We start from the raw sequence: 25,301 nt of genomic DNA on the forward strand, positions 1-25,301 counted from the left end.
GACATTTTTTATTCCAGCAGAAATCTAACTCACTCAGATTTAACTGTTATTCTGGCCTTTACTCTTGCTGAGAAGAGATATTATAGTGTTGTGTAAGAACAGCGTAAGGAATTGTTCATGAAATGAGCATGGGATAAACTTCATAGCACACAGGCTGGTAAAAATGATCTGCATAGAACTGTTTGTTTGCAAAACAAACATAAACTGCGATAGCAAAGCCAATGCAGCCACCCATCCAGGCTGATGTTGCAATATATGATGCTGACTCAATAATAATGCAAAGAAATAACTACATGAAAATCATTTACTAAAGTTGTATTACACAAATACTCTAAAATCCATCTCTGGGTTTCCACATGGAACAGGCCATCAGTTGCATTTCCAGGTACGCTCCCTAAGAAGAGAGCCAATAAGAACCCATTTTTTTAATGTAAATGAGGAAATAAACACACCCATTTCTTAAGAATGAGGTTGCTTATTTTTCACCTACATACTCAGGAATGAGTAACACTACTGTGGCAAAGAGCATGCCCTTATATTTCTCACATCTGAAGTCCCATCTATCACAGTGGAAGCTTCTGTTACTCCCGAAGCTACTGTGGAAGAGATGGCTGCATGTGGACAGTAAATCAGGCTGCTCTCCTCGGTTTTCTCTCTAGGTATCATCAATATCAACTCCAGAGTAAAACTGTTTGGTAAGCTGGGTGGCTGAACAATTGACAGGACACAAGGAGTTTAGTTCATCACGGTCGGCTTTCAGTTTGGCATTGAAATCTAGAAAGAGACCCAATAAAAAAAAATGTGAGAGAAGGCTGCAACTAACAATTAATTTTTCCTCCAATTGCCTCCTTTTTTGCTTGCCACCAGCCAGGGCAGATATGATGTCTGCAGTGATGTTCAAATACTGGTTTATACCAGAGGACCAGGGTTTCCCTAGACCCTGTGCATCACCATGGTGTGCTCATGAACTTTCCCTGCAGTTCACTGCTGTATGATCATGACTTCTGACACCAGGTAAGTTTATTTAGGTCCTGGAGCTGGCCTTAAACTCTGAGCTACCGAAGCCTGTTTTCTAATACATATAGGCAAGGTCTTCTGCTTTGAACCCTGCTATATCTGCAGCATTTTGTATATGCTAGTGTGAAAGCAAAGGCTCCCCTCCATATTTCAAATACCTTCAAAAAGGCAAAAAGCTCTTTCTCTCCACAACTTAGTTATACAATCATTCTCCTGTATTTTCATTTTCCTAAGGAGAGGTGTAATTTGCCTATATCATTTTTTAAATCAAAAATATTCTTATGTTCAGACTTAGCTAATTTTCTTATTTGGCCTCTGCCTATTTTAGAGCAAAGTTGGCATCTCGAAAGCTGTCCTGTCCTGTTAATTTTATAGCACAACATCCAAATTACTTTCCTACCTTTATTTAAGTTTAATATCTAGGTTCATGCAGACTTCATGGCAAAACAATCACTGAAGTTCTCAGGGAGCTTTTCAAGCATGTATTTATGTCCTATATTGCTATTTCATGTTCTTTAATCTGGGTCTAATTTGGCAGACTATCACCATTTCAAATGACAGCAAAACGAACTAATTAGGGAAACACAAAACTACGTAGAATAATATCACAGCAGCGTGTTTGATAATCTTCAGTTAAAAGTCTAGATGTCTAGACTGTCTACATGTCTAGAGCAACTATTTTGAAGTTAATAGTGAAAAAGTTGATGGAGATGCTTATTTTGATGACATGTAACTCTAAAGTACATCAAAAATACAGTAATTTAAGTAATCTTACTACTAACCCGGGGAAATGAGTACCACACACACTGGAGGTGAACCAGTGCGCTAAAGTGCATTTGCATGAAAATGTAGGACTTTTTTCATAGCACCAGTGTGAAAAGAGACACTGTTTTAGCATGTTTATCATAAGTTGCTAATGTGTTCCACACCTTAAAATGCTTGGAAAAAATATTTGGTCGAATCTGCCCAGACCCCTGGATTAAAAAAACTGATACAGGTGCGCTGGTTTTGATCATGCCACAGAGGCACTGATGGGAAGCTGCATTGCTCGTGGCTGGAGCATCTTCCATCTATCCATGCAGAGACTGGGAGCTAAGGTCTCTAAGAACAGCCTGCCACAGGGTCACTGCTTCAGAAGTGGGGAGAAAAGCTTCCCAAACCTGCTGGTCCATCCCCTCTGCAGGGTATGCTGAGAGGTTTGGCTAGTATTTAAAACATGGGCAAAGGCACACTTCAAAACAGTGAATCCTTTTGCACAAGGAAGTACATATCTCCACCCAATCCTTTTAAAAAGGGCTTCTAGCAAAGTAATTTATGGGTTTGGCAGGCGAGGAAGCATGGAGCATAAGTGGGAAAATGGCTGTTATGAAACTGCTCTGTCCTGGGCAAACTGGGGAAAGAGCAACTTTCAGACAATAGCACATCTGGTATGAAAACATGGTTCATAAAATACTTTTTCAGACAATGCAAAAATAGCAAAACAGGAATCAGCTTTTGGTCCAGTGATCACCACATTTGCTTGACCTAAACATTCACTAATAAAGAAAAGCTAATCCCTGCTCTGCTCCATTTTCTCCAATGTTGTCCACTTAGGAAGTCACTTGTTTATCAGAAATTAAATGGGAACTTTATAATTACTTCCAAGCTTTTAGGATCCCCTCATTTAATTTCCAAGTTCTTTCCAGAAGAATCTAAATTTACTGCTGCATTTTTTGTGTGGGTTTTTTTTTTTTTTTTTTTTTCATTGAAAAACTGACATTCACATACAGTCATTCATTTCCATAAGTAGATCTCATTGTAGAGAGACCTGGTCTGCAAAAGGGTATAGAAACCCCAGGCTCCATTCGTGACACAGTCTCTGCATTGTCCAGAACGTTTTCCCTTGTGCGTCTTTGTACCCAGACTCGTGCTTAGCTTAAAACTTGAAAAAGTATTGTCGCCCTACCCACATCTCTAAATCACACTGTGTTCAGGAATTTCAGCTCTTCTGTCTATGTAATCTGATTCAGCAGCTGAATTTTGTTTGTTCAATTTCTGTGTAGCAAGAATGACTTGTTAGGCCAACATTTTTTTAAGCCTCCATTTGTACAGGGTTTGCAGAGAGGACAGAATGACAAGAAGATGTCTCTGTTGCAAGAACATTAAAGACCATAATAAATTACATCAGCCATGTTCAGGTCATTTCTGCATATGATCTGTAAAATTGCTCTGTGAAACAACTTCAGAACAGGAATGGATATTTTTTCATATTAACAATGTCCTAAATAGTACAGAAATAGAACTGAGACTCACTTCAGCTTCTTCTAAGCCACACTGAATGCTCTGCCTCCGATAGGCAGCTTGTTTTTCCTGCTGGTGGTTCTGATGGTGGTTTGCTGTGGGGGTGTACGGGAGGATATTTGGAGTGAGGAAATGTTAATAGAAAGGCCAAGTCAGGGCCCCCGGAGCCTGTGGTGTTTCGGAGGGTTTCTCATGTTGATCACACTGGCTGCACTGGTGCCTCCTGCCAGCAGTTTGCCACGGTCCTGCCTGGACAGCTCAGCTCCAGGCCTGGCATCACGTTACCTGTGAGCCTGGGGGATTTCGTTTTCCCTGCTTGGCCAAGGTGTCCTATTTACTAACTGTAGCTGTTTTATCAAGGTCAGATGAAGGCCTTATCAGTACAAAGTGTTTCCTTCCATGTGCAGTGAATGTAGGAAACAAGTTCCTCAACAGCAGCTTCTTCAGCAGCAAACACAGTTTGTCTTCCTTCACTGCGGTGCAAAACTACCCTCATCTCCAGCACGAGCCTCCAAGAAGCAGCCTGTGTCTCCCTGAAAGGCACTTCTACCCATCTTACACGGGAATTTGTGTTTTTTGGGCTGCGAAGCTTTCATGTCTCCTTGATCCCCCAAGGCAAGGCTGGGGAAAACATGGCACTTTCGCTTCGACAGCGCAGCTCTGTTCTCCAGCTGTGCACCTGGTGCTGTGTGAAATACCTCACCGCTTTCATTTTATTGTCAGCTCTCCTTTATTTTCAGCTTTCTCTCAGCAGGTGGCTTCAGACGGGTGGGAGAAACCGTGTCTTCCTCCCCTCAGCATGCGGCTGCGGCCGGTGTGGAGCAGGGGTGGCAGGGAGGCCTACCGCCATGGGCCTGCCCTGTCAGCAGCTCCCGGTCGCCATGATGGGGCTGGAGCTAACTGCTGCCAGCGCCTGTATTAATACCAGCCGGGGTCTGCAAATTGTCTGCAATTAGAGGTCATTAGTGGCTCCCAGGCCAACGTTAAACATCTGCAGACAGCAACTCTGAGTGGTTTCTTAACTCCTCCTCATAAGGGAACGGACTAGGTTTGCAGACAATAAGCTGCTGGCACTCGAAGGACAGCTCTTGCTTCCTCCTCCAGAGCTTACTGCGAGTACCTCCTGTCTAAAATTATTATGGTAGGGCTGAGTTTGACTGATGGGATTTATTTGTTTAAAATGGTAGATTTTAGTTTTTCGAATTTAAATCTTACTTAAACTATTAAAATGCAGGTGGAACTGATCAACTTTGAAGTCAACCTCCAAATCCAACAGCTTATCTGGGGAACCTAAAATATTTTTTAGATATTTTAATGTCCAAAATTGAATCTGTTTTTGGGAGAAACCATTTTTTAAGACAGTTTTTAAAAAACTCTCGAGTTCTTAAAATAATTCGTTTGAACGGAAATTGATAGCTTTTAGATCATTGTACAGAGACAAGTTTCAGTGTACTTTCAAAAATGTACTTAGAAGAATTTGTACTGAAAGACGGTTTTAGCAAAGTTTACGAATTCGTGTTGTGTTTGTAGGCATCCCAAGGTGGCAGTGTTAGGCAACCTTTCAGTTGTTTTCTGTCAGACAGCGAAGCCTTCTGTCCCGGGCAGAGAGGCAGTGGAACAGCTTTCATTTTATTATGCAAGGCTCTGGATCTTTGTTTCACTCAGCAGCATCTGCCAGTAATGAAAAACAAAATGAATTAGTGCAACTATTTCAGAGGTCTCATGGCACAAAATAAAAAATAATAAGAAGAATAAGAATAAAAAAAAAGATGACACAAGCTTAAACCTGCAGAAACACTGACAACAGAATTGCATTATTCATATTCTCAGTGGTCACTTTTTTCCCTCTTACAGGGACAAGGAAAATCAAGCTGAACTTTAGGTAAGAGTTACATTACTCCAGCACCCCTTGAGGATGGTTATCAACTGCCTTCCCCTGCAGGGCTGGTGCAGTGTTGAAGAACTAATCTACAGACCTTGTTCTGTGTAATTCAGACTTTGATGTCTCCTTATGGCAAAATTCATGTCATGTGCACCCCAACTTCTGACCCAAGAATTCCTCTGCTAAATCTAGAGAAGAACCAAGGCCTCTGTTTAATAACCTAATTGCCTCAGTTGCCTAAATGTGTTTCTATGCCACCTCTTCCATATGCTAGGAATCATTCCCCTCGCATTAGCACCACTGAGCCCGATTACATGTGGTGTTCTGTGTCCAGTTTGGGCTCCCCAGAGGACAGCCATTGACTCCACGGAACGAGGTCAACAGATGTGATAGAGATGAATAGTATGCTGTAACACAACACATCTGAAAGATGTGGAGAGAAAGGCTTTTGTTCAGCCTGGAGACAAGAAGGGAAAGAAGTGCTCTTTTGGATGTTTTCAGCTCCCTTGGGATTGAGGAACAGAAAGGATGGGTCCAGACTGGTTCAGAGCTGCAAAGGGGCAGCACCAAAGGCACAGGAGACTAAAGGAGACCCTTATTTTCTAGCAGCTTAGTTGACCTAGGAAGAGAGACCCCTTGAGGGTCCTTACCTTGGAGGAGAAATATGTGCAAGATAAGATTATTTGTTATAAGTCTTCTTCTCCCTGAAGCTGTAGCATTGATGGCAATCACCCTGGCCTCAGGTTTACCAAATTGGTCATTCTGGCTCCCCATATTTTACCTGATTCCAGAAATTAGGAAGAGACTTGTGTTATATCCAGTCCAGTTGGCAGCCAGTCACCAGTGGTGTTCCCCAGACCACTGTCTTGGGGCCAGTTTTGTTTAACATTTTTACCGATGATCTTGAGGACTCATCCAGGTATGAAGATTTAAGAAAGCCTTATGGCAGTTTCAGGCTTCTGTAAGTAAGCTAAGATCATGACTTCGCTAATGGAAAGGAGTAAGAAGTGTTGATGGCAGAAACTGTAGAAGCAACAGGTACAAGCAGGTGGAAAGTGCTAGTGGTTTACACCAGGGAGAAAAGTAGCTCAAGGAGACATTTATGAAAGTGTTACATGTGAAAAAACAGCTTAGCAAAGAAAGAGACAGAGATGAAATCTCCTATGAATATTTGTTTAGCTTTTGTCAAAAAAAAGGGGAACACTGTCAGCTTGGATTGCTGAGAACGTGAAGGTTCTCCAGCGGAAATCAGCATAGAGCTGAAGGATAATATATTTTCCTTTAAAGACAGCTTTTCTAGGAAATAATGTGTGGCTTATATCTAGATATGGGGCTGGGGTGCTATTTTTTATTTTCTAGGTCTATGCCTTGTGTCCCATGCTTTGCCTTGCCTTCCTTATTAACAAAACCTCAATGTGCATGCTGGGAAAAAAAAAAAAAAAAAAAAAAAAAAAAAGGAGCTGTGATTTTTTCCTTGTGAGAAGCTGAAAACACAGCTTTTGTATTCCTGTGGTATCCAGCTCCACAAGCGCGCCTATTGTTTCTGCTTGTTTTCTGCCTGTAACACTAGAAATACTGAAAAACCAATGTCGTAGTTGCAGAACTGTACTTGGGAATCCAAGAGCTCTCATACCCCACTTCTGAATTTCTACATCTGGAACAGTTTTTCTGATTTTTTTTTAATTTGAAATCTGTATGAAACAATTTTCTTGTTCCTTTTAAAATGCACTCAGTGTCCATAAGATCTGGTTGCTTCAGGAGCCAGAGCTCCACCATTAACATCTCTTACCACTGTAGTCTGAATCTGATGCTGCACTGGTCACCATAGAAATACCCTGTCACTGTGACACTTCCTTGCATTTCTCGTCAAAAGAAAGCATTTCTCGGTTTTCTTTTAAATCTGAACTGCAGCAAGCTAACCCACACATGCCTTGGCATGATCACACTGTATTAATCACAGTCACTGCTTTGTAGGAGCCTCTTGATTCATCCTGTGTTTGCAGTTTGTTCCCTGATACTGAGGCTAACTTGGGGGGAGAGCAGAGATAAGGTGGGACAGTACTTTCCCTGCCCTCAGACTCTTGCCCACTCAGGGCTGCAAAAGCCTATGGAAGTCTTACAAAATAGCTCTGCAGGCTGCAGATCCTCCCCCATGCACTGTGAAATGTGGCACAGATGGAGCTGTGCTGTCAGGGGGGATTACATACCGGAGGAGTGGCTATGTACAAGAGCCCTGTCAGTGTTTAAACCCACTCTCTGGAGGCTCATGCATGGGGTGTGTGGGAGGAAGAGAACAAGGGGAAGAGCTGCGACTTGCCGCAGCTGGGCTGGGTAAGGTCCCAGGCTGGTGTCTTCTGACCAGGGACAGATGAGCACCTTGGGAAACACACAGAGTCAGTGGATTTCTTAGAACCTCTGGGGAGGCTGGAAAGGAAGAATTTTAATGAGGGAAGGACAGTTGGGAGAAGAAGTCAAAATGCATGTTTTCGGCTTGCACAGGTGCCAGTGACAGCCCAGGGACCCAAAAAGGACCAGAACAGGTCAAATGGAAGTAAATTCTGTCTTTCCCTACTGTTCCCTGCAGAGCTGTTCCTTCAGAGCTCCTCTTCAGTGCATGGTGACTCCTGCACGCTGCATCACTCTGAGGCTACATGTTTCCAAATCAGGATGTGCCTCAGATCTTGGCAGCAGAACTTCTCCTCTAAAAGCAGAATCTTGCACTGTTTTGTGTTTAGGAGAGGTGAAGAATTTTCAGTGTCTGGTGTTAGGTACAGGGCTGATAAGGAGGAATTACTTCAGAGGATACTTACTGAACTGTGGTCTCTTAGCTCTTGCAGATTTTTGTTTTTTGCTTCTTCTTCTTTATTTTTAACTGGTATGTTTTTAAAACTATTTTTGAATGCTGCATGTATTTCAGATACTGTGGTAATTGAACTGGTATTGGCCAAGCAGGCTATTTTAATGAAGTCCTGGATGGCTGCTTATTCTGCAAACGCTGTAGTGGCACTAAACTCTGAAAAGTGAAAAGCACCCAGATGGGAACTGTATATTGTAGCAGGCAGCAAATCTTTGAATTACCCAGCTTCATATGAGCTAAGCTGAACCTTTAAATAAACAGGCACAGATTAACCATTACAGATTGATCTTCAGTGCTGGTTTTGGTTCTAACCTGCAGAACTCAGCAGAATTCTCTTTGCAAGAGACCTGTGGCCCCCAGTGGAACCCGTTCCTGTCCTCTCCCACATGCTGCCAAAGGGAACAGCCCTCCTGCAGCATTCTGCCCTCCTCTAGGTGAGGAGGCCGTCACAGCTGTAGTCCTGTGCTTGGATGGTCCTAGCATCACCCTCAGGGCATGCAACAACAGCCTGCAGAGCAGGCTGCCCGCCTGGGTAGACTGGAGGTAAAAGTGAAGGTTTGACTCTTTACATATAATGGAAATGTCATGTAAATATATTTAGCGTAGATTTGAATACAAAACTTTGGACTCACAAACCTGTTTAGGTTGACAGTGGTGGCTAAACCTGATTTCACAGAGTGCTGGCTACGGGAACCATATAAATGGTGTTAACCCGTCTAAGTTCTTATCTTCTCATAAGTCCTTTACCATGAGCCTGTTTTTTGTTTGCTTGTTTGTTTGTTTTTGTTTGTTTGTTTCCCCCATGTTAACACTAAGGACTAGCTCTCCAAAAAGATTTAAAAGGTGTTAATAAGCCAGCCTGTGAGGTTTGAAGAAGGCAGAAAAATGTTCAGGAAAAATCCAAGTCTTCAAAGCAAGTGAATATAGTGATTGGTAATACAGAATAACTATGTATTTTATTCAAGTAGCCTAAGCATTCTTCATTCTCAGGAAACATGGCACTTCATTCAAGCCAAAAACTTTATGGAAACTTAGATGGGGTTTAAGGATAAATTGCTAACTTAATCTTGCTCCTCATTAAAAAAAAAAAAAAAAAAAAAACAAAAAAAAAAAAAAAAAAAAAAAGGACCAAAATATTTTAAAAGGGACTAAAGGTACTGATTTAAGAAACCAAAACCAGATGCCTGACTTTCAGAGAGTGAGCATGCAATACTTCCTCTACTACACCTCTTCAAAACACCCCAAATCATTAGTCAGTGGTGAATAACATCTTCTCCAGAGTTCACATAAGAGATAAATATATTCCTGCCCATGACTAGGGACCTCAGCAGACTAAGATTCACTCATCAGCACTGCCTTTTCCTCAAGGAAAATGACAACACTTCTAAATTTTATCCATAGTTTTCATAACGTGGGTGATTTGGCTGACTCATTAACCTGGGGGGGAGAGGAGAGCGGGAGGGGGTTGTTAATCAGCAGATGACTGCTCTGTGTGCCACAAAGCCATGATTCAGATTTGCTCCTTTATGGGAATGTCTGATTGAAATAAATTGTATGGTTCACATTAAGTCGTAGTCCTCTCATTTTGATCCTTGTTTCCTAAGAAACACAGCTTATGCAAACAGTCCTTGTCCTTTCTTTCCCTTTCCAAAGTCTTTGCAATCCTTGCCCAACCTCCATAAAATTCATCAATAAAGCTGTGGCCTGTGGCAGCTTGTGGCTGGGTCAAGGGGACACCGCATTACTGCAGTTCTCTTGAGAGAAGGAGTTGCAGTCCTTACTAAACCTGGGTGGGAGAAAGGGCATGGGGGGCCCTGTTGCTCTGAATGCTCTCCGCGAGCGTGTGGCAGTGGGAGAAGAGTTCTCCTCCTGCACGTGGCCACTACAAGAGTTTCTAGAGAGATGGTTCCAGACCTCCAGGGGAATAAGTTGCATTCTTTTCCACTAAGACACTTGATTTATTTCTTCTTTTTTTAATATATTTTTTATTTTTTATTTTTGCTGTGAATAGTTTTCCATCCCAGGGTGCTGTTGCAGAGCAGGACAGGTATTGCAGGGGTAAAGGGGACTAAGAAGAGGCAGTTAACAAACCTTATACAAGTCTGACGATTCTCCAATACAAACTACTGTTGAAAAGTTATCTTAGTCATAAACCTGAAAGTACTGCAGGGCTTTCCACACAGAGTTGGCAAAAGCTAGCTGTGTGTCCTAATCTGGGGATTTCTTAACTGAAGCTGTTTAAAAGAAATCTGGAAAGAGGTTCAACCCAGAAATCCCTGGGCTTTTTAGTGGATGTCTTTTAGAAGAAAGTCCAGCTGTACCTTAGTGCAGTTCCTGCTTGGAAAGTAGAAGAAAAAGAGATGAGCTAGGGTCAGCCTGGAAATACAAATCCCACAGGCCAGGCAGTTTTAGGCCAGGGAACATAACCTTGTGCCTTTGCCACATAACCTTCTGGGACCTAGCCAAGCGGAAGCAGGACTAGTCACCTCATTTTGCCTACTAATGGTTTCAAGCTGAGTGCAAGAAAGGGGTGTGTTTGTTGTACTGATACCTGAAGGTGATAAATGGGGAACAAACTTTTATGTATAGGTATTACATTTTCTGTAAAACTTGAAAAGCAAATCCAAACCTCATATGCTGTCTCCTCCATTTTCTCTGTTCCTTCCCTTTTTCCCCTCCCACAGACTTACAAAACAGACTGTATTAACACTTTCCCCTCTTCTCTTCACTATTCTCTCCCTTAGTATTAATTTGTGGCTTTTCTTTTTAAAACAGTGTATTTATCTTTTCTTCCTTACAATTCTGAATGAATTAACTTTTCTGTTGTATCCGTTGGGATACCTGCTGTGTATTAAACCTAGTGCTTAACAATGTCAAAAAATTAAATATTTTTGCCCCTCGCTACAAGAAGGACATCGAGGTGCTTGAGCGGATCCAAAGAAGGGCGACAAAGCTGGTGAGGGGCCTGGAGAACAAGTCCTACGAGGAGCGGCTGAAGGAGCTGGGCTTGTTCAGCCTGGAGAAGAGGAGGCTCAGGGGCAACCTTATCGCTCTCTACAGATACCTTAAAGGAGGCTGTAGAGAGGTGGGGGTTGGCCTGTTCTCCCACGTGCCTGGTGACAGGACGAGGGGGAATGGGCTAAAGTTGCGCCAGGGGAGTTTTAGGTCAGATGTTAGGAAGAGCTTCTTTACTGAAAGGGTTGTGAGGCATTGGAACAGGCTGCCCAGGGAGGTGGTGGAGTCACCATCCCTGGAAGTCTTCAAAAGACGTTTAGATGTAGAGCTTAGGGATATGGTTTAGTGGGGACTGTTAGTGTTAGGTTAGAGGTTGGACTCGATGATCTTGAGGTCTCTTCCAACCTAGAAATTCTGTGATTCTGTGATTTTCCTGATTACTTTGTCTCACAGATTCCAGTGTATGCATCTCCCTTGCTTCTTCTGCAAAGCCCATTCCTTTGTGCATGACCATTCCTCTTCACTTCTTTTCAGTTCACAAATGTCCTCATTTCCCCAAGGAGAATCTCAGATCCAACCTACAGAGTTGTTCACTTGGGTGTATGTACAAGGTTTTGGTGGCTGGGGACTGCCAGGGTGAAAAGAGACCAGGGGCTGTCCCCATCTTACATATATCCAGTTCCAGCCAGCTTCAAAATGGACCCACCACTGGCCAAAGTTGAGCTCATCAGTGGTACTCACAGGCAGGTCTGTGGTAATATATTTAAGAAAGAGAAAAAAATGCCGTGGGGCTGCTGGGAGATGATGGGAGTGAGAAAATGGGGTAGGAACATCCCTGCAGCCCCCAGGGGAGTGCAGCAGGAGGGCAGGAGGTGCTCCAGGCAGGCAGCAGCAGTTCCCCTGCGGCCTGTGCAGGGAGAGGCCCCTACTGGGGCAGGCTGTCCCCCTGCACCCCATGGGTCCCACACGGAGCAGATCTCCACGCTGCAGCCCGTGGAGGAGCCCCCGCTGGAGCAGGTGGATGTGGCCTGGAGGAGGCTGCGGCCCATGGAGAGCCCCCGCAGGAGGAGGCCCCGGGCTGCAGCTGCAGCCCGTGGAGAGGAGCCCACGCAGGAGAAGGGTAAAACTGTGAGGAGGAGGGATCTCATCATTGGCATTTCACCTTCCCCAGCTCCACTGTCAGCTCTCTGCAGTCCTGTAGTTTTTCATTCACCGTAGCTGTCCTCACCACTTTGCTCAGCACTATTCCTTCCCATGACCCCTGTACTTTCTGCCACTGTCCTGCTTGACGGCTGACTTCCCGTTTGGGCTGTGGCACCTCATCACAGTGCTGTTCTGACCATCTGGGTATGTCTGTACGTGGACTCTCTCCCACTGTTAGATCTCTGCCCTAGCACATCCAGGAACCAGCTGCTTTACAAAATATGTTTTGAACTTCACCTTTGCCTCCTCTCTTCCTTTGAAACAACAAACTCCCCCTACACTTCCCCTCTCTGCTTACCTTTTACTCCTTGCAATCTCATGTTCACAACTCTTGCTTAACTTGCTCCTGCTCCCCTGGACACCTTAACGTGCCCAGAGACACTAACAAATGAGCACAAAGGAAAAGGCATCATAGTCGTTTTCCCTGGCCACTAGCAGAGGTGGCATCTATGGAAAACCTTGGCTGATGCTGACTGCTCTGTCTGGAGGAAGTAAATAAGGGCAAGCTGACAGCACCCTGTGATGATAGTCTCATTCTGGTTACGACTGGGCTGGATAACCTTAGAGAAAGGTATGAAAATGTCAATAATCTTCTACCTTTTCCATAACAGATATATTTAATGGTTCTTTAGCATCTGTGAGGTGACCTAGCTCTACCCCAGCCTCTAGAGCAAAGAGTTATCACAGCACATTCACACTACAAATAAGGAAAAAAAATGTCCTAGGCAAAATAAACTTGGTTTGCTCATCCCTGAAAACAAGCTTGTTGCTTTGAACTCCTGTGTTGTGAGTTCTGCACACGTTAGCTTGGGTAGTCCCTTGGTGCCATTACAGAACCCAAGGCAATGCATCAAAGTCTATGCTGAAATGAAACAATGCACAAATTAGCTTGCCCTGCTGGGGAGAGGCAAGACTCCTCATAGCATCTTTCTAGGCAAAATGATGATGATGGCAGGAAAAGTGGCAAGAAGATGCTGAGATTTTGTTTTGGAGGAGGAACGGAAGTTTGATGCAGTAAAAGAGAATTTGGGAATTGTGTCTTGTTTGGTGAAGACCTGATTCCAAGAGCTCAGTTGGCCACAGGTTATGAAAAGTTCTTGCTGTGTATGATCTGTGAGCCTTTTCCACATCTACTGGTTGTACGACTGTCTTCCACCTTATTAAGCAGATTGAATGTCTGTTCTTAGGCTGTAGTTGATATGCTAGCTTCCAGAACTCCAGTTTCCAGATCTGTTGTTTGAGACAGGGGGTGTCAGCTGAGGCTGTTAGTGACTCAGAATCCATTTTAGGACATGATGTCTGTTCCCTCTCAAACCTCGGCTTGGTTTGGCAGCTGGTTTTGTGGACTTCAGCCTCTCAGAAAAGCTCCTCACAGATGTCAATGGAAATGTATGCTTGTCTGCATAGTTGTTAATAAATAAACTGTCACTGAAGCACAAGTCCTGTGGTTGTGGCAGCTTGTCCAGGTTGCAAGCAGTCCAGGCAGTCCAGGCAGCTTGTCCAGGGCATGCAGTGGATGGTTCTGGATAAATTTCTTCAGTAGCTTGAAGGTTTGGAGATACATGCATTAACAGGTACACCTGCTGATCAGCCTTGGGTCTCTCTCCTCTCATCTGGGGAAATATTTAGTGTTTTACATCATCTAGTATCTCACTCACAGTTGAGGCTTTACAAATTATTTTGGTTTGTCTCCTTGTCCTAAGGGTAATAACCCATCCAGTTCTAAGGGAAGCCCACCTACAGTCTCCAAGGAGACTCTGTTCAATCAGAACAGCAATTCTATCTGCAGTATTGCAAAGCCTAATCTGGGGTCTTGGAGCACAAAACCTCACAAAAAGTAGATCTGTTTGTTCAACCTGAAAGGTATTAATTGAAAGAGATCTGTCCCTCAAAGACAATGAGGATAAAAAACTTCAACTTGTGATCTGGTCAGGAATATATCAGAAAGATTTCATGTTAAAGCCAGTAACATATGGCATCTGACTGGTGACCTAACATGTCTGCAGACAATCACGTTCAAGAGCAGCAAGTGCTGGCTCTGAACTACTGCCTTTAAGCCTGAAGTTGAAGCATACTTGAGGAGCATACATGTCAGATGGAGTACATGTGGATGCAGTGGTTTGGGAGGCAGGAAAAAAAATAATAAAAATAAAATAAAATAAAATCTTGCGAAGGTGAGAATAGTGGCAGTTTAATGAAAGGGAAAAAAATGAATAAAATAAAACCAACCAACCAACTGCACAAACACACGCACACACCAAATAAATATATAAATAGATAGATAAATAAACAAACACCAAATGCCACATGGAATCAAAGGGAGAAAAATAAAAAGTCTACTCCCCATCAGTAATCAATGTCCAGCCACCTGCTTGGAGGTAGGGCCTTCTTATGCATAGCAGCTGCTTGGGAAGATAAAGGTCTTCATAACAAGAGCCCCTCACTCCTTCTTCCCCCATCTTTTATTGCTGAGCCTGACATCACACGGTAAAGGACATCCCTCTTATCAGTTTAGATTAGCTTTCCTGGCTGCATCCCCTCTCCACCTCTTGCCCACCCCAGCTTATTGGCCTTTGGAGGGATGCTGCAGAGCCAGCCCTGATGCTGTGCCACACAGCTCACCAGCTGGTGCCACACCAGCGCTGTTCTACCTCCAAGTGCACAGCACAGCGCTGTAACGGATGCTGTGGGAAAGGTACATCCATCCCACCCAGAACCAATACAACATCCACTTCTCATTCCATACCATTTGTGTCATACTCAGGTTCCACATACATGTATCTGTATTTTTCTGTGTTATTTTTATCCTCGTATCATACCCTCTGATCACCGTAATATTTGTCAGATCCTCTGGCATTAACTAGCCAAGGGACTTCTGCTAAATCTGTGTCCTGCTGCTTCCATGCTGTAGCACCCAACGTGCTCAGCATAGTCTTTATCAGTCCATTATACCTCTCAACCTTTCCAGAGGCTTGTTGCTGATAGGGGATGTAATACACTCAGTCAGTGCTGTGTCTCTTGGCCTGGAAGCTGATAAGGTTATTTTGGAAGTGACTCCCATCATCTGACTCAATTCTCCCTTGGGTACCACACCACCACAGAACTCTCTTTCCAAGGCCCAAGATGGCCTTTCAGGCAGCTGCATGGTTGACCAGGTATGTTTCCAGCAACCTGGTGGAGATTGTACTCACACTGCTTTTTTGACTGCAGTATGTTTCACGTTCATGGGTGACCTGGGTGATGGTCTCAAGAGTCAGGTCCACCACTTGATCACAAGTTCATCCATATATTGCACCTCTCCCTGGATGTTCTGATGTTCTGTGGGCCTATCAAGCTACAAAAACCTCACCCTGACCTTCCCAGGAGAGGCCCACCCTAGCCATTTCAAGTTTTGCAGCCTGATCTATCTGCTCATTGTTCTGATGAGAAGAGAAATGTTTGATATGGGTTTGAAGAAGCCAAATGTGGCTTTTTTCAAGGTGTGCATTACCTAACAGGGTGCTTGGCCTGTTTTATAACATTGCCTATTTCTGTTCAGCAAGTGCAGGCCACCTGTCCATTACTTAGGTGTGGGAACCTATACTTCCAGTAGTGCAGACAGAAAATGTTCTCAATAATTCATTTAAATGTGCTCAATAATTTAAACACAAAACCTGCAATGATTTTCGTTGCCTTGAGTAGTGTCTCTGCAGGGCTGACATGAACAAGCAGACAGCACAGATGGCTCTGCCTAGGGCCAGATTCTGCAAGTGGTGGCAAACGTGTGGGTGCCTGGCCATGGGTGTACGCGGAGGAAATGGTGGCCACCCCCGCCTTCCAGGTGTCTGTGGTGCTGCTCTAGCAGAGGTGATTTCCTCCTCAGCTGGGGTGGCCGAGCGAGATGCCTGCAGGTTCTGACTGTACTAACCTCAAGTAGAAAGCTGTTCAGTAGGTGGGCCATGTGCAGTGTTCCCACCAGCTGTGAGTAGGTACCTGCATGTAGTACAGCTGGAGCCCTTTGTTGGGAGAACAACAATTTTTAAAAAACTTTTGTGTGGTTATGCATAACCTTGAGCCATCCTTGTTTCCTAGATACAGACAGAAATGCTATTTTTCATTATGTACTTAAATGTTTGAAGTAATAATGTTAAGTAAAGAGTTCAGCGGGTTTAAACAGGAGCTAAACTGGTACCAGCTTGAAAATCAGACTCCTGTATCTAAAATATATTTCATACTCTTAAAAACAACTAACTTTTATTCACTTTTTATTCTTCACTTCTGTTTAGTTTTCTTGGTAGATTAGGCGGTAGATGGGATTGTCGACACGTGGTATTCCCTTGTGGCAGTCAGCTGTTTTCTGCTTTTCCCTGTTATTCACAGGCAGAAGCATTTTCTGACTTTTGAGAAAATTGGAAGTCACTTTCTGGTCTGTCAAATGTTAAGCTGGTGCAATTTCTACCTCTTGTCTGAGCTCAGAAATAAATAATTTTTGATGCTCCTGCCAACCATTCTTCTTCGAGGGGCAATTATTCATTGCAATGTTTTTGAAGCCATAGCTGGAATCCTGACTCCCACTTATCAGCCCACCAACCTTGCAAAATCTGAAGGATGGTCAATTTGTTAAACTTTGCTGAGTCATAAAAGTTGAAGCACCTTCAAAATGTGACCTAGGACAAAAAAAATGGCGTGCTAGAGAGTGATGCTGGTTTGACTGGCGGGGCTCAAGCTGGAGGCGGGATATTCTGTCTATTTAATGGCAAACCATTTCAGTGCAGTACTCTGCCCCAACAGTCTGCTGCCTTCTCCCTCGTGCTGTTTCACCTCAGAAAAGCTTGGAAAACTGTGATCAGATCAACGTGGACCCCTCAGACAGGACGAACGAAAGATCAGTCATTCTTCCTTCCCAAAATCTGGGAAGGCTGGGAGGCAGAGGCACAGAAGAAGCAGTATAGCCAGAATGACACAGGAGATCTGTAGAAACATTGAGATTTCAGTTTGGGTGTGCCTTAATTGCTGATCTATTGTTTCTTTCGCTGCCAGAGATTGTCCTCTTCCTGCTGGGTACATGGCAGCTTCACTCTACTTGACTCAGCAACCGCAAGCTCCCAAACATAAGAACTGCCTCATCTCTGAAGACAAAACAGCAAAACAGTGCCGACTTCTCCCTGCTTGTGCTGGGGGTGACGGTTTCCTCTTTCTCCCTGCCTTCTTTGCCAAGTCCCTGAAGCTCATAAATGATTGGGGAAGGCTCAAACTCTGCAGGACCATATGTTGCAAATATGATCACGGGATGACTGGATCCTGTCCCTAATTACCTCCCACTTGTCCCTGTGTTTTCAGTTAATATTTTTCTTAAAGAAAAAGTGAAAAATGCTGTTTCCATCTGCCACACAGTAGCAGATGATGGGGAGGTGGGGGAACCAGGTGAAGACTTGTGACTAGGTTCTGTGGTAACAAATAGTAGTACAACCCCAACACTCTCAGTGTGAATACCTACAAGAGATCTTCCTTGGCCTGAGATGTCTAAAGTTGCCTTTGGACAGTTCTCCTGCAGAAATACTGGCTTCAAAACATCTATATCCTTCAACAAAGAAATAGCCCCTTTGAGGGCTTATATTCACCTTTATACATATCTGCTTTCATCTGGTCTCCATCCCTTTCTCAGGGAAAACAGTAAGTACAAACCATTCCAATCTAAACACTCCAGGGGAAGGGAGTGCACTTCAGTTTCCCTGTGATACGGGACCACCAAGATAAAACAGAAAGAAATTGCCTTGCAACAAACTGTAGTGGTTTGCCTTCACGGGGGGAAGGCAGAGCTATTTTCACTGAGGCACCTGAGGTAAACCTGAGGTAAAACATAAAACATAAAAAAGGTTAAAACGTGCTTGCTAGAAGTGGTTACAGGTCTTGATAAGTCCAGGTAACTAACAAATTGGTTTTAGACATCCTGTTTCTCCTCCAAAGACAGCCTGGTGCTGTAGCAGTCTGAGAAATAAGCATGATTGCCACCTGAATATTATGAATTCTTGAGGCCCTGGTGGTGGTAACTGTCTCTTCTGGAGTTTCCTTTTCTCTGTCTGCCTGTCTGATGATTCCTAGATCAGCATTCTTCACCTCAAGGGCTGCAGCAGCACCTTGGAACACTTCCCTTCTAGTACATCAGCAGAAACTTTTCTGCTATTGACATTAATTCTGACAAGTTTTGGATATTATCAGGATGTCCCCACATTTCTTCTGCCATTACAAAGCCAGTCCTAAAATACTTGTTTACAAATCTTGACTGCATGGCCAGCTCAGCATGGGTGAGTTATCAGAACAGTTATGGACCAGGGAGGATGCTCTGAGATAGTGTACAGGGCATTGGCTGGATACTTGCAAGACAACAGATAAATCTCCTGTAATACCAGTGTGAAAAATACTGCAGGAAAACCTTCTAGAGAAACTGAAAGCTCAGTGAAAGTGTAAGGACGCTCAGCAGAAGCCTAAAAAGGAGCCTTCCAAGGGGTCGTTAGAAGCCCCCAGCCATGCTGGAGATCACTGCATGAGCTATAGGCATCTTTCCATGGAAGGCAGCATGTGCCACTTCAGCCCACAAGACAATAGATGATACAAAGCAAGTGTTCTCTAGTTATTGTAGAGAAGAATGATTGAAACTTGGGGATACAGACCCTGTGTTAGTGGGACTACGATAGCAAGCAGCAAAAATGTTTTGGGCTGACTGAGCCAAAGTAATAAGAGAAAAGCCATCTTGATTTGAAAACTGTGTATTAAAAGATGGTATTAAGAAACTGAAGCAAGTTTGTCTTTATAAATGGGGTACCATCCAGCAGATCAAGAATACAGTAGGAAGATACAACTGGAATTAGATAATCAGATGAATACAGAAAGAGAGAAAGGAAAACTGCAGAAGTAGAGGAGCACTCTACATGTTAATCCCTCTACAGTGCAGTGATTCACCCCAGAGCAAGGAAAATTCCAGTGGGACCAGATCACACTAATTTTGAAGCTAAAATTAGACACATGCAAAAGTAAATCAGGATGCAAAAATCAAACATAGCTGCTGCATTTTCAGGAAGAAATGGACTTGATTGGGAGCTTCTAGAGATGATGTCTGTGCTTTACTAAGAAATGTGTGCAGGCTAACTGGTTTGAGTGAGTCACTGAAATTATTTTAATTCCAGAAGTGAGGGTTATGGTTATCGTAAAAATATAGCTCCATATGTTTAATAAACAGTTCCTGTAGTGGAAATACATTGGAAATGTACATAGAAGCAACTGGTGGATACAGGAAGTTGAGTTAAGCTGAAGTCTTGCTGAAGGCCCTTTTGAATCAGGACAGTTTCTATCTGGACGGTTTCTTGGAGGATGTGCTGGAATGGAAGGTAGATTCCTAGAAGTTAAAAATAATAATAATAATAAAAAAGAACTGAAAAACTGCAAGGAGATCTTCTAGTTGGTTTTTTTTTGTTGTTGTTGTTGTTATTGTTGTTATTGTTGTTGTTGTTGCTGTTGTTTGTTTGTCTTCTCGGTTGGTTGTTTTGGTTGCTTGTTTGTTTGTTCCTTCCCTCACCCCCTGCACTCCTCCATGGCAAATTCAGCTATGGATGTGTTTATTGTGAGCCTTCAGTCCCTGGTAGATGCTTGCTTAGTCTCTTAGTCTTCCAGGATAGAGAATATGTGGAGATTCTCTATATCCACATTGGACACTAGAAAAATAGCCACCCAAATACCTCAAAACTTTAACCTATTTTTGATGTGTCTCCCTCAAGTGCATTTAGACTAAGTCCAAGCTCCCCATGTCATCTTAGGTCCTGTTTTCCAGAACTATTTATTCTCATGCACTTCCTCTCACTTCTTTCCTCTAGTATGACACTTGATCAACAGTATCAACAATGTGGAAAACCTGTAACACTGACTCACAGGTCATACCCTTTTTATACACTGTGAAATGAGGTTTATACTTTTTGCATCAGTATAACATGGTATCTTCACCAAAAAAAAAAAAATACAGAATGTTGCTTATCAGAAACTGTAGTCCTTGGATATATACTGTCAGGTCCCAGGGACTTGTGCACGTTCAGGTTCCACAGCTGGTCTCAGACCTGATCTTCTCCTACACTGGGCAGTTCATTGTTCTCCCAGTCCTTGCCTTTGCCTTCTTGGGCCTGGGCTGCACAGCTAGAGCTCTTGCTGGTGAACATAGGCAAAAAAGCCACTGAGAACCTCAGCCTTCTCCATACCAGCTGACCATATCTCCCGTTTCCTTCTGCAGACGGCCCCCAGTCTCCCTAATCTTCCTTTTATCACTGATGTATCTATAGAACCCTTTCTTGTTGCTCTTGATATCCCTGGCCAAATTTAATTCTAATAAACCTTCAGCTTTCCTAACCTGATCCCTGGCTGTTTGGACAATCTCTCTGTATCCCTCCCAGGATTCCTTGTTTCCACCCTCTTAGGCCTCCTTTTTCTGTTTGAGTTTGGCAGGTGCTCCATGCAGGCCTCCTGGTGGTTTTGCCCGCCTTTATCTTTGTTGGGACGCATTGTTCTTGAGTTTGAAGGAGGTGATCCTTGAATATTAACCAGCTTTCTTGGGCCCTTCTTCCCACCAGAGCTTTGGCATGTGGTACTTGACCCCTGAAGAAGACAAAGCAGATCCCTGAAGAGGGCAAAGCCTGCTCTCCCAAAGTCCAGGGTAGCAAGTTTGCTGTGCTCCCTCCCTCCTTGTTGGTGAAAATGAATTTCAGCACAGCATCTCTTTTCAGTGGTTTCTCTGTCACTTGGAGAAGGAAGTTGTCATCAGTGCATTCCAGGAACCTCCTGTGTTCCAGGAACCAGCCTATGCCCTGCTGTACTGTCCCTCCAGCGGATATCAGGGTGATTGAAGCACCTCTTGAAGACCAGGGCTTGTGAACATGAGTCTGCTTCTATCTGTCTATAGAGGGCCTCATCCACTTGGTCTTCTTGGTTGGATGGCCTGTAGCAGACCCCCGCTATAACCTCACCTGTCCCTGCCCTGCCTTTAATCCTGACCCACAAGCTCTTTGTCAGCTCCTCACCCACCCCGCAGGCAGAGCTCCATGCACTCCAGCTGCTCACTGACACAGAGGGTGATGCCTCCCCCTCATCCCTCCTGCCTGTCCTTCCTAAAGAGCTTGTATCCTTCCATTTCAACACCCCAGTCATGGGAGCCCTGAAGGCGTGCATGCATCTATAACTCCTCTTGTTTACTCCCCATGCTACGTGCACTAGCACAGAGACATTTCATACAGACTCCAGACAGCCCAGACACTCATTTGCTCTACAGACAGCTCCAGGAGCTCATCAAGGCTCCTGAAGGGAGGCCCAGCCTGAAATGCAAACAGGCTGGATCAACACTCCCAGGTGAGTCACCTGTGTGTACAGTTGTTCTCCCTTCCTCCCTCCCTCTCTTCCTGTCTGATCTTTATTGGCCAAAGATGGTCTGTATTCAATCACTTGGCAAATTCCCATATGACATTAAGACTGATGTACTGCCTTCTTCTTCACTTAGAGCGGTGCATTCCAGCTGAAGAGTGCTGTCTGAACTGTTCTCTCCTGTACATGACCCTACTGAAACATACTACGCACTGCGTGCTGCTTGCACTACGTCTGCTCTCAAAACGGAAACGTGAACATGATCCCTGATACACCATTCTGTGCAACAAGTATGTTGAAGGGGAGAACTAGGTATCTGAGCGTGCCTCTTGTCTCTCCGACCCTTCTTACACAATGCAGCTCTTTTAGGAACAGATGCCTGAAATTTCAGTCAGGATACATAGAGATGTTAAATATGAGCGAACAATAAGTGACTGGGAAGTAGTGCCTGACTTAAATCAATAGTTTACTCTAAAACCCTAAGTGCAAATACTTTTAGTATAAACATACAGTTTACATGGCACGCTCTGTGTACAGGAATATTTTGTCCATTGCAATACGTATACAGCAGGAAAAAAATATGTTAAAAATATATGAAGGCAGTATACTTGAGTTGGGAGACAAATTAACCTCCTTCTTTTCTTGGTTAGTCTTAGGGGAAAAAAAAAAATCAAATATTGGAAATTGGTGAAGCTAGGTTGGTTTTGGTCAGCAGTGGATGGCCAATATCCAAGATGGAGTGGCTGCTTTCTCCCTGTTTGTCAGAACCAGGCAAGAACTGATCATATTCAGAAAACGACTCGGGTAGCAGGTGGACCATGAATTGCACACTGGCCTATATTCAGTACTGTGACTGGCAACATGTGTGGATGGTTCGAGCTATGTATGGGACAATACAACAACAGGTAAATTTCAGCAAGGTGGAAACACAGCTGATGCAGAGCTGCATCCCCTTGCAGGTTTATGCACTGGTCTCACAGCAACAGGTTAGAAAAGAAGTGAGGAGCTCTTGCAGCTACCTGAAGAGATGGGAGCCTGTGGAGGTTTTACTATGCTGGGCAGCTGAACTCCACCGCAACTGCTCTGTCGCTCCCCCTCCTCAGGAACAGAAGGGGGGAAGAAAGTATGCTGGAAAGAGAAAACAAACAAACAAACAAACAAAAATCCCTCGTGTTGCGATAAAGATAATTTAAATAGAGGGAACAGGAAGAGGGAAAAAAATAAGCAAAGGCTATGTGGAAGTATAGAGAGCGAGAAGAAAATATCTCTACTTGCCATCAGCAAGTGATGTTCGGCCACATCCTGGTAAGCAGGGCCTCAATACACATAGCGGTTATTTGGGAGGGCAGATGTCTTCATGAGGAGAGACCTCCCTTCTTCTTCCCCTTCCCCACCTGTTATTGCTGCGTGTGGCACCACACTGTATGGAATATTCCTTTGGTTGGTTTAGGCCAGCTGCCCTGGTGATGACCCCTCCCCACCTCCTGCCCACCCCCAGCCTGCTGGCTCTGAGGGTCTGGAGGGAGTCTTGGTGCTGTGCCAGCACTGCTCCGTGACAGACAGCACACCGGTGTGATACCACTGCTGTTCTAGCTGCAGGTGTGGAGCACAGCTCTGTATGGGCTGCTGCAAGGTAAGTTAACTCCATCCCAGCCAGACCCAGCACAGAGCCAATCATGCCTTGGCCAATCGAAGGGAACAGATAGCATGCTGCAAAGTTTCATTGTAGTATCATTACACTTTGCATCTCAGCTTCCTATCAAAGCTGCAACTTAGATTAAAAGAATTAAATCCCCAAGGGAAAGGACATCATGGTACTGCATTCTAATAGCCTGGAGCCTATATGCTTAAGAAACCCTTACCCCTGCAATTCACAGCAGGAGCAGTTAAGCTCATAATAGAAGAAGTTTTTTTCAAACATCCATGTTCCCCTGTAGCCTGCTTCTCTTTCCAGTGTTTACTTCTGATCTTTCCATCTCTGCTTTTGATTTCACGTAGGTTGTCTGGGAATGTACCTGAAACTGAATTGCTGAAATTAAGGTTGTGGTTTCTACATGTGTAAGTAATCAGGAATCTTACCAGTGTTCTGTATACGTGTATTCTGGTATGTTAGCAGCCAAATGATAATTGATGGTCATAAAAAATGCAACCCCTCTGCTGAATTGCACCAGCCAGGGAGGTAACTTAACTACAGGTGAGAGTTGAAGGTCAGCACACTGCCCTGCACAATGCGGTTTGTTGCAGAGAGCCTTCCTCTTACTGGAGCAGCTACAAGTGCTAAGAGGGGAACAGCCAGATGCAGAACTCCCAGGAACTGTGCATGATTTTTTGTTGTTGTTGTTTCCTTGTTTGTTTGTTTGCTTTGCATTGTAAACCTCCTCATTTAACAGTAGGGATACGGATAAGTCTTTTTGTGTTTAAAGAACAACCCCCTGAAGGAAACTGAACTGTGTTTATGTGGGTAGTTAGACATAGCAGGGAGGCTGGCCTGCATGATGTCCAGAGGTCTCTTCTATCCTCAACCAGTCTGTGAATCTGTCAGTAAATGCTGTTCACCTTTCCTTTATTGTTAAGTGATTTCTCCAGTCGTCAGCACAAAATTTGAGGCTTTCAGGCTGAAAGCACCACAAATTCAGTGAGAAATGCCAGTGGTATCTTCCCAAGTTTTTTTTAAAAAGTCATGATTCTATTTCTAAAATATCATGACTGACTTAGTGCTACAACAGCACTTGTATAATTCTGGTGTTGTTAAAACACTTGAAGTACACTCAGATTTTCTAAGCATTTCTGTGAAGTACGTTTGTAAAATAAAATGGATTTTCTTGCATGTATAAGAACTTGCTTCTTGCATCTCCAGGAACAAAACCTGAGCTGAAATGCATGCCAGATTTGCAAAAGTCAGTATAAGGAATTTTTTTATACTCTTTTTATACTCTTGATACGCATTTTCAGAGAAGGCTGTGAAGAAGAAACATGGTAATTTAAATGGAAAAAGTGTAAAAGAGATGTCAAAATACATTTTACATATATACATATTATATGTAAAGTCCCATATATATGTGAAATAAAGATATATATATATGTCAGCCAAGGTGAAAGGCAAAGCATGGAAAAAGCAGCCAACAGCTCATTGCAAAGTTAATCACCTAGACCAACACATTCACACATGATCTAAAAGGCAAGTTGCTCTTGAGCAGATTGAGAAAGTTGCTGTCTTCCCAGCAGGAGTTAGCCAATGGTGACATTTTTTTATTTTTATTTTTTTCCCTGTTAATCTGAATTTGCCTGGCCCTTTTTTGTTTCTCTGCTTGACAATTAATCCCTGGATTACAGAAACATTCAGGAGGAAAGGGACACCCAGAGGTACAACCTCTACCTTAAAGCAGGGCTTTGTCTAGGGCTGATCTTATCTCCTAAGAGGCATAGTGCACAGCCTGTCTGGGAAAACTCTTCCAAAGTTTAATTATCCTCAGCGATCTTTTTTTTTTTTTTCCTTTCTGTCCCCTCACATGTCCCCCAATTCACTTTATAACCACTGCCTCTCATTCTTCTGCCATTTGCCTCACTAAAGATCTACTCTGCTTTTTGTTGGTAGCCCCCTTGTAAATGTTGAAGCTGCTATCAGGCCACTCTGAAGCCATCTCTTCTCCAGGCAGAACTAGTTCAGTTCTCTCAGCTTCTCCTCACAGGACATGTTCTTCAGGCCTTCTACTATGCTGGAGGTCTTTTTGC

The 25,301-nt window shown here is 43.7% G+C and overlaps 1 long non-coding RNA gene across 4 annotated transcripts; it reads right to left on the reverse strand.

Moving 5' to 3' along the window:
* Positions 1 to 23,682, reverse strand: LOC118156685. Of its 4 annotated transcripts, XR_004746381.1 has the most exons (6): positions 23,649 to 23,674; positions 23,432 to 23,590; positions 22,589 to 22,697; positions 16,102 to 17,144; positions 4,856 to 4,968; positions 1 to 774 (listed from the first exon to the last, which is right to left on the reverse strand). It is a non-coding gene; the product is annotated as an uncharacterized LOC118156685 (long non-coding RNA). The 4 variants fall into 4 exon arrangements; XR_004746382.1 differs by having other exon boundaries at positions 16,995 to 17,144; positions 23,432 to 23,682; XR_004746380.1 differs by having other exon boundaries at positions 23,432 to 23,682.
* Positions 23,683 to 25,301: the final 1,619 nt, after the last annotated feature.

Source organism: Oxyura jamaicensis, chromosome Z (genome assembly GCF_011077185.1).
Source record: "Oxyura jamaicensis isolate SHBP4307 breed ruddy duck chromosome Z, BPBGC_Ojam_1.0, whole genome shotgun sequence".
Classification (NCBI taxonomy): domain Eukaryota; kingdom Metazoa; phylum Chordata; class Aves; order Anseriformes; family Anatidae; genus Oxyura; species Oxyura jamaicensis.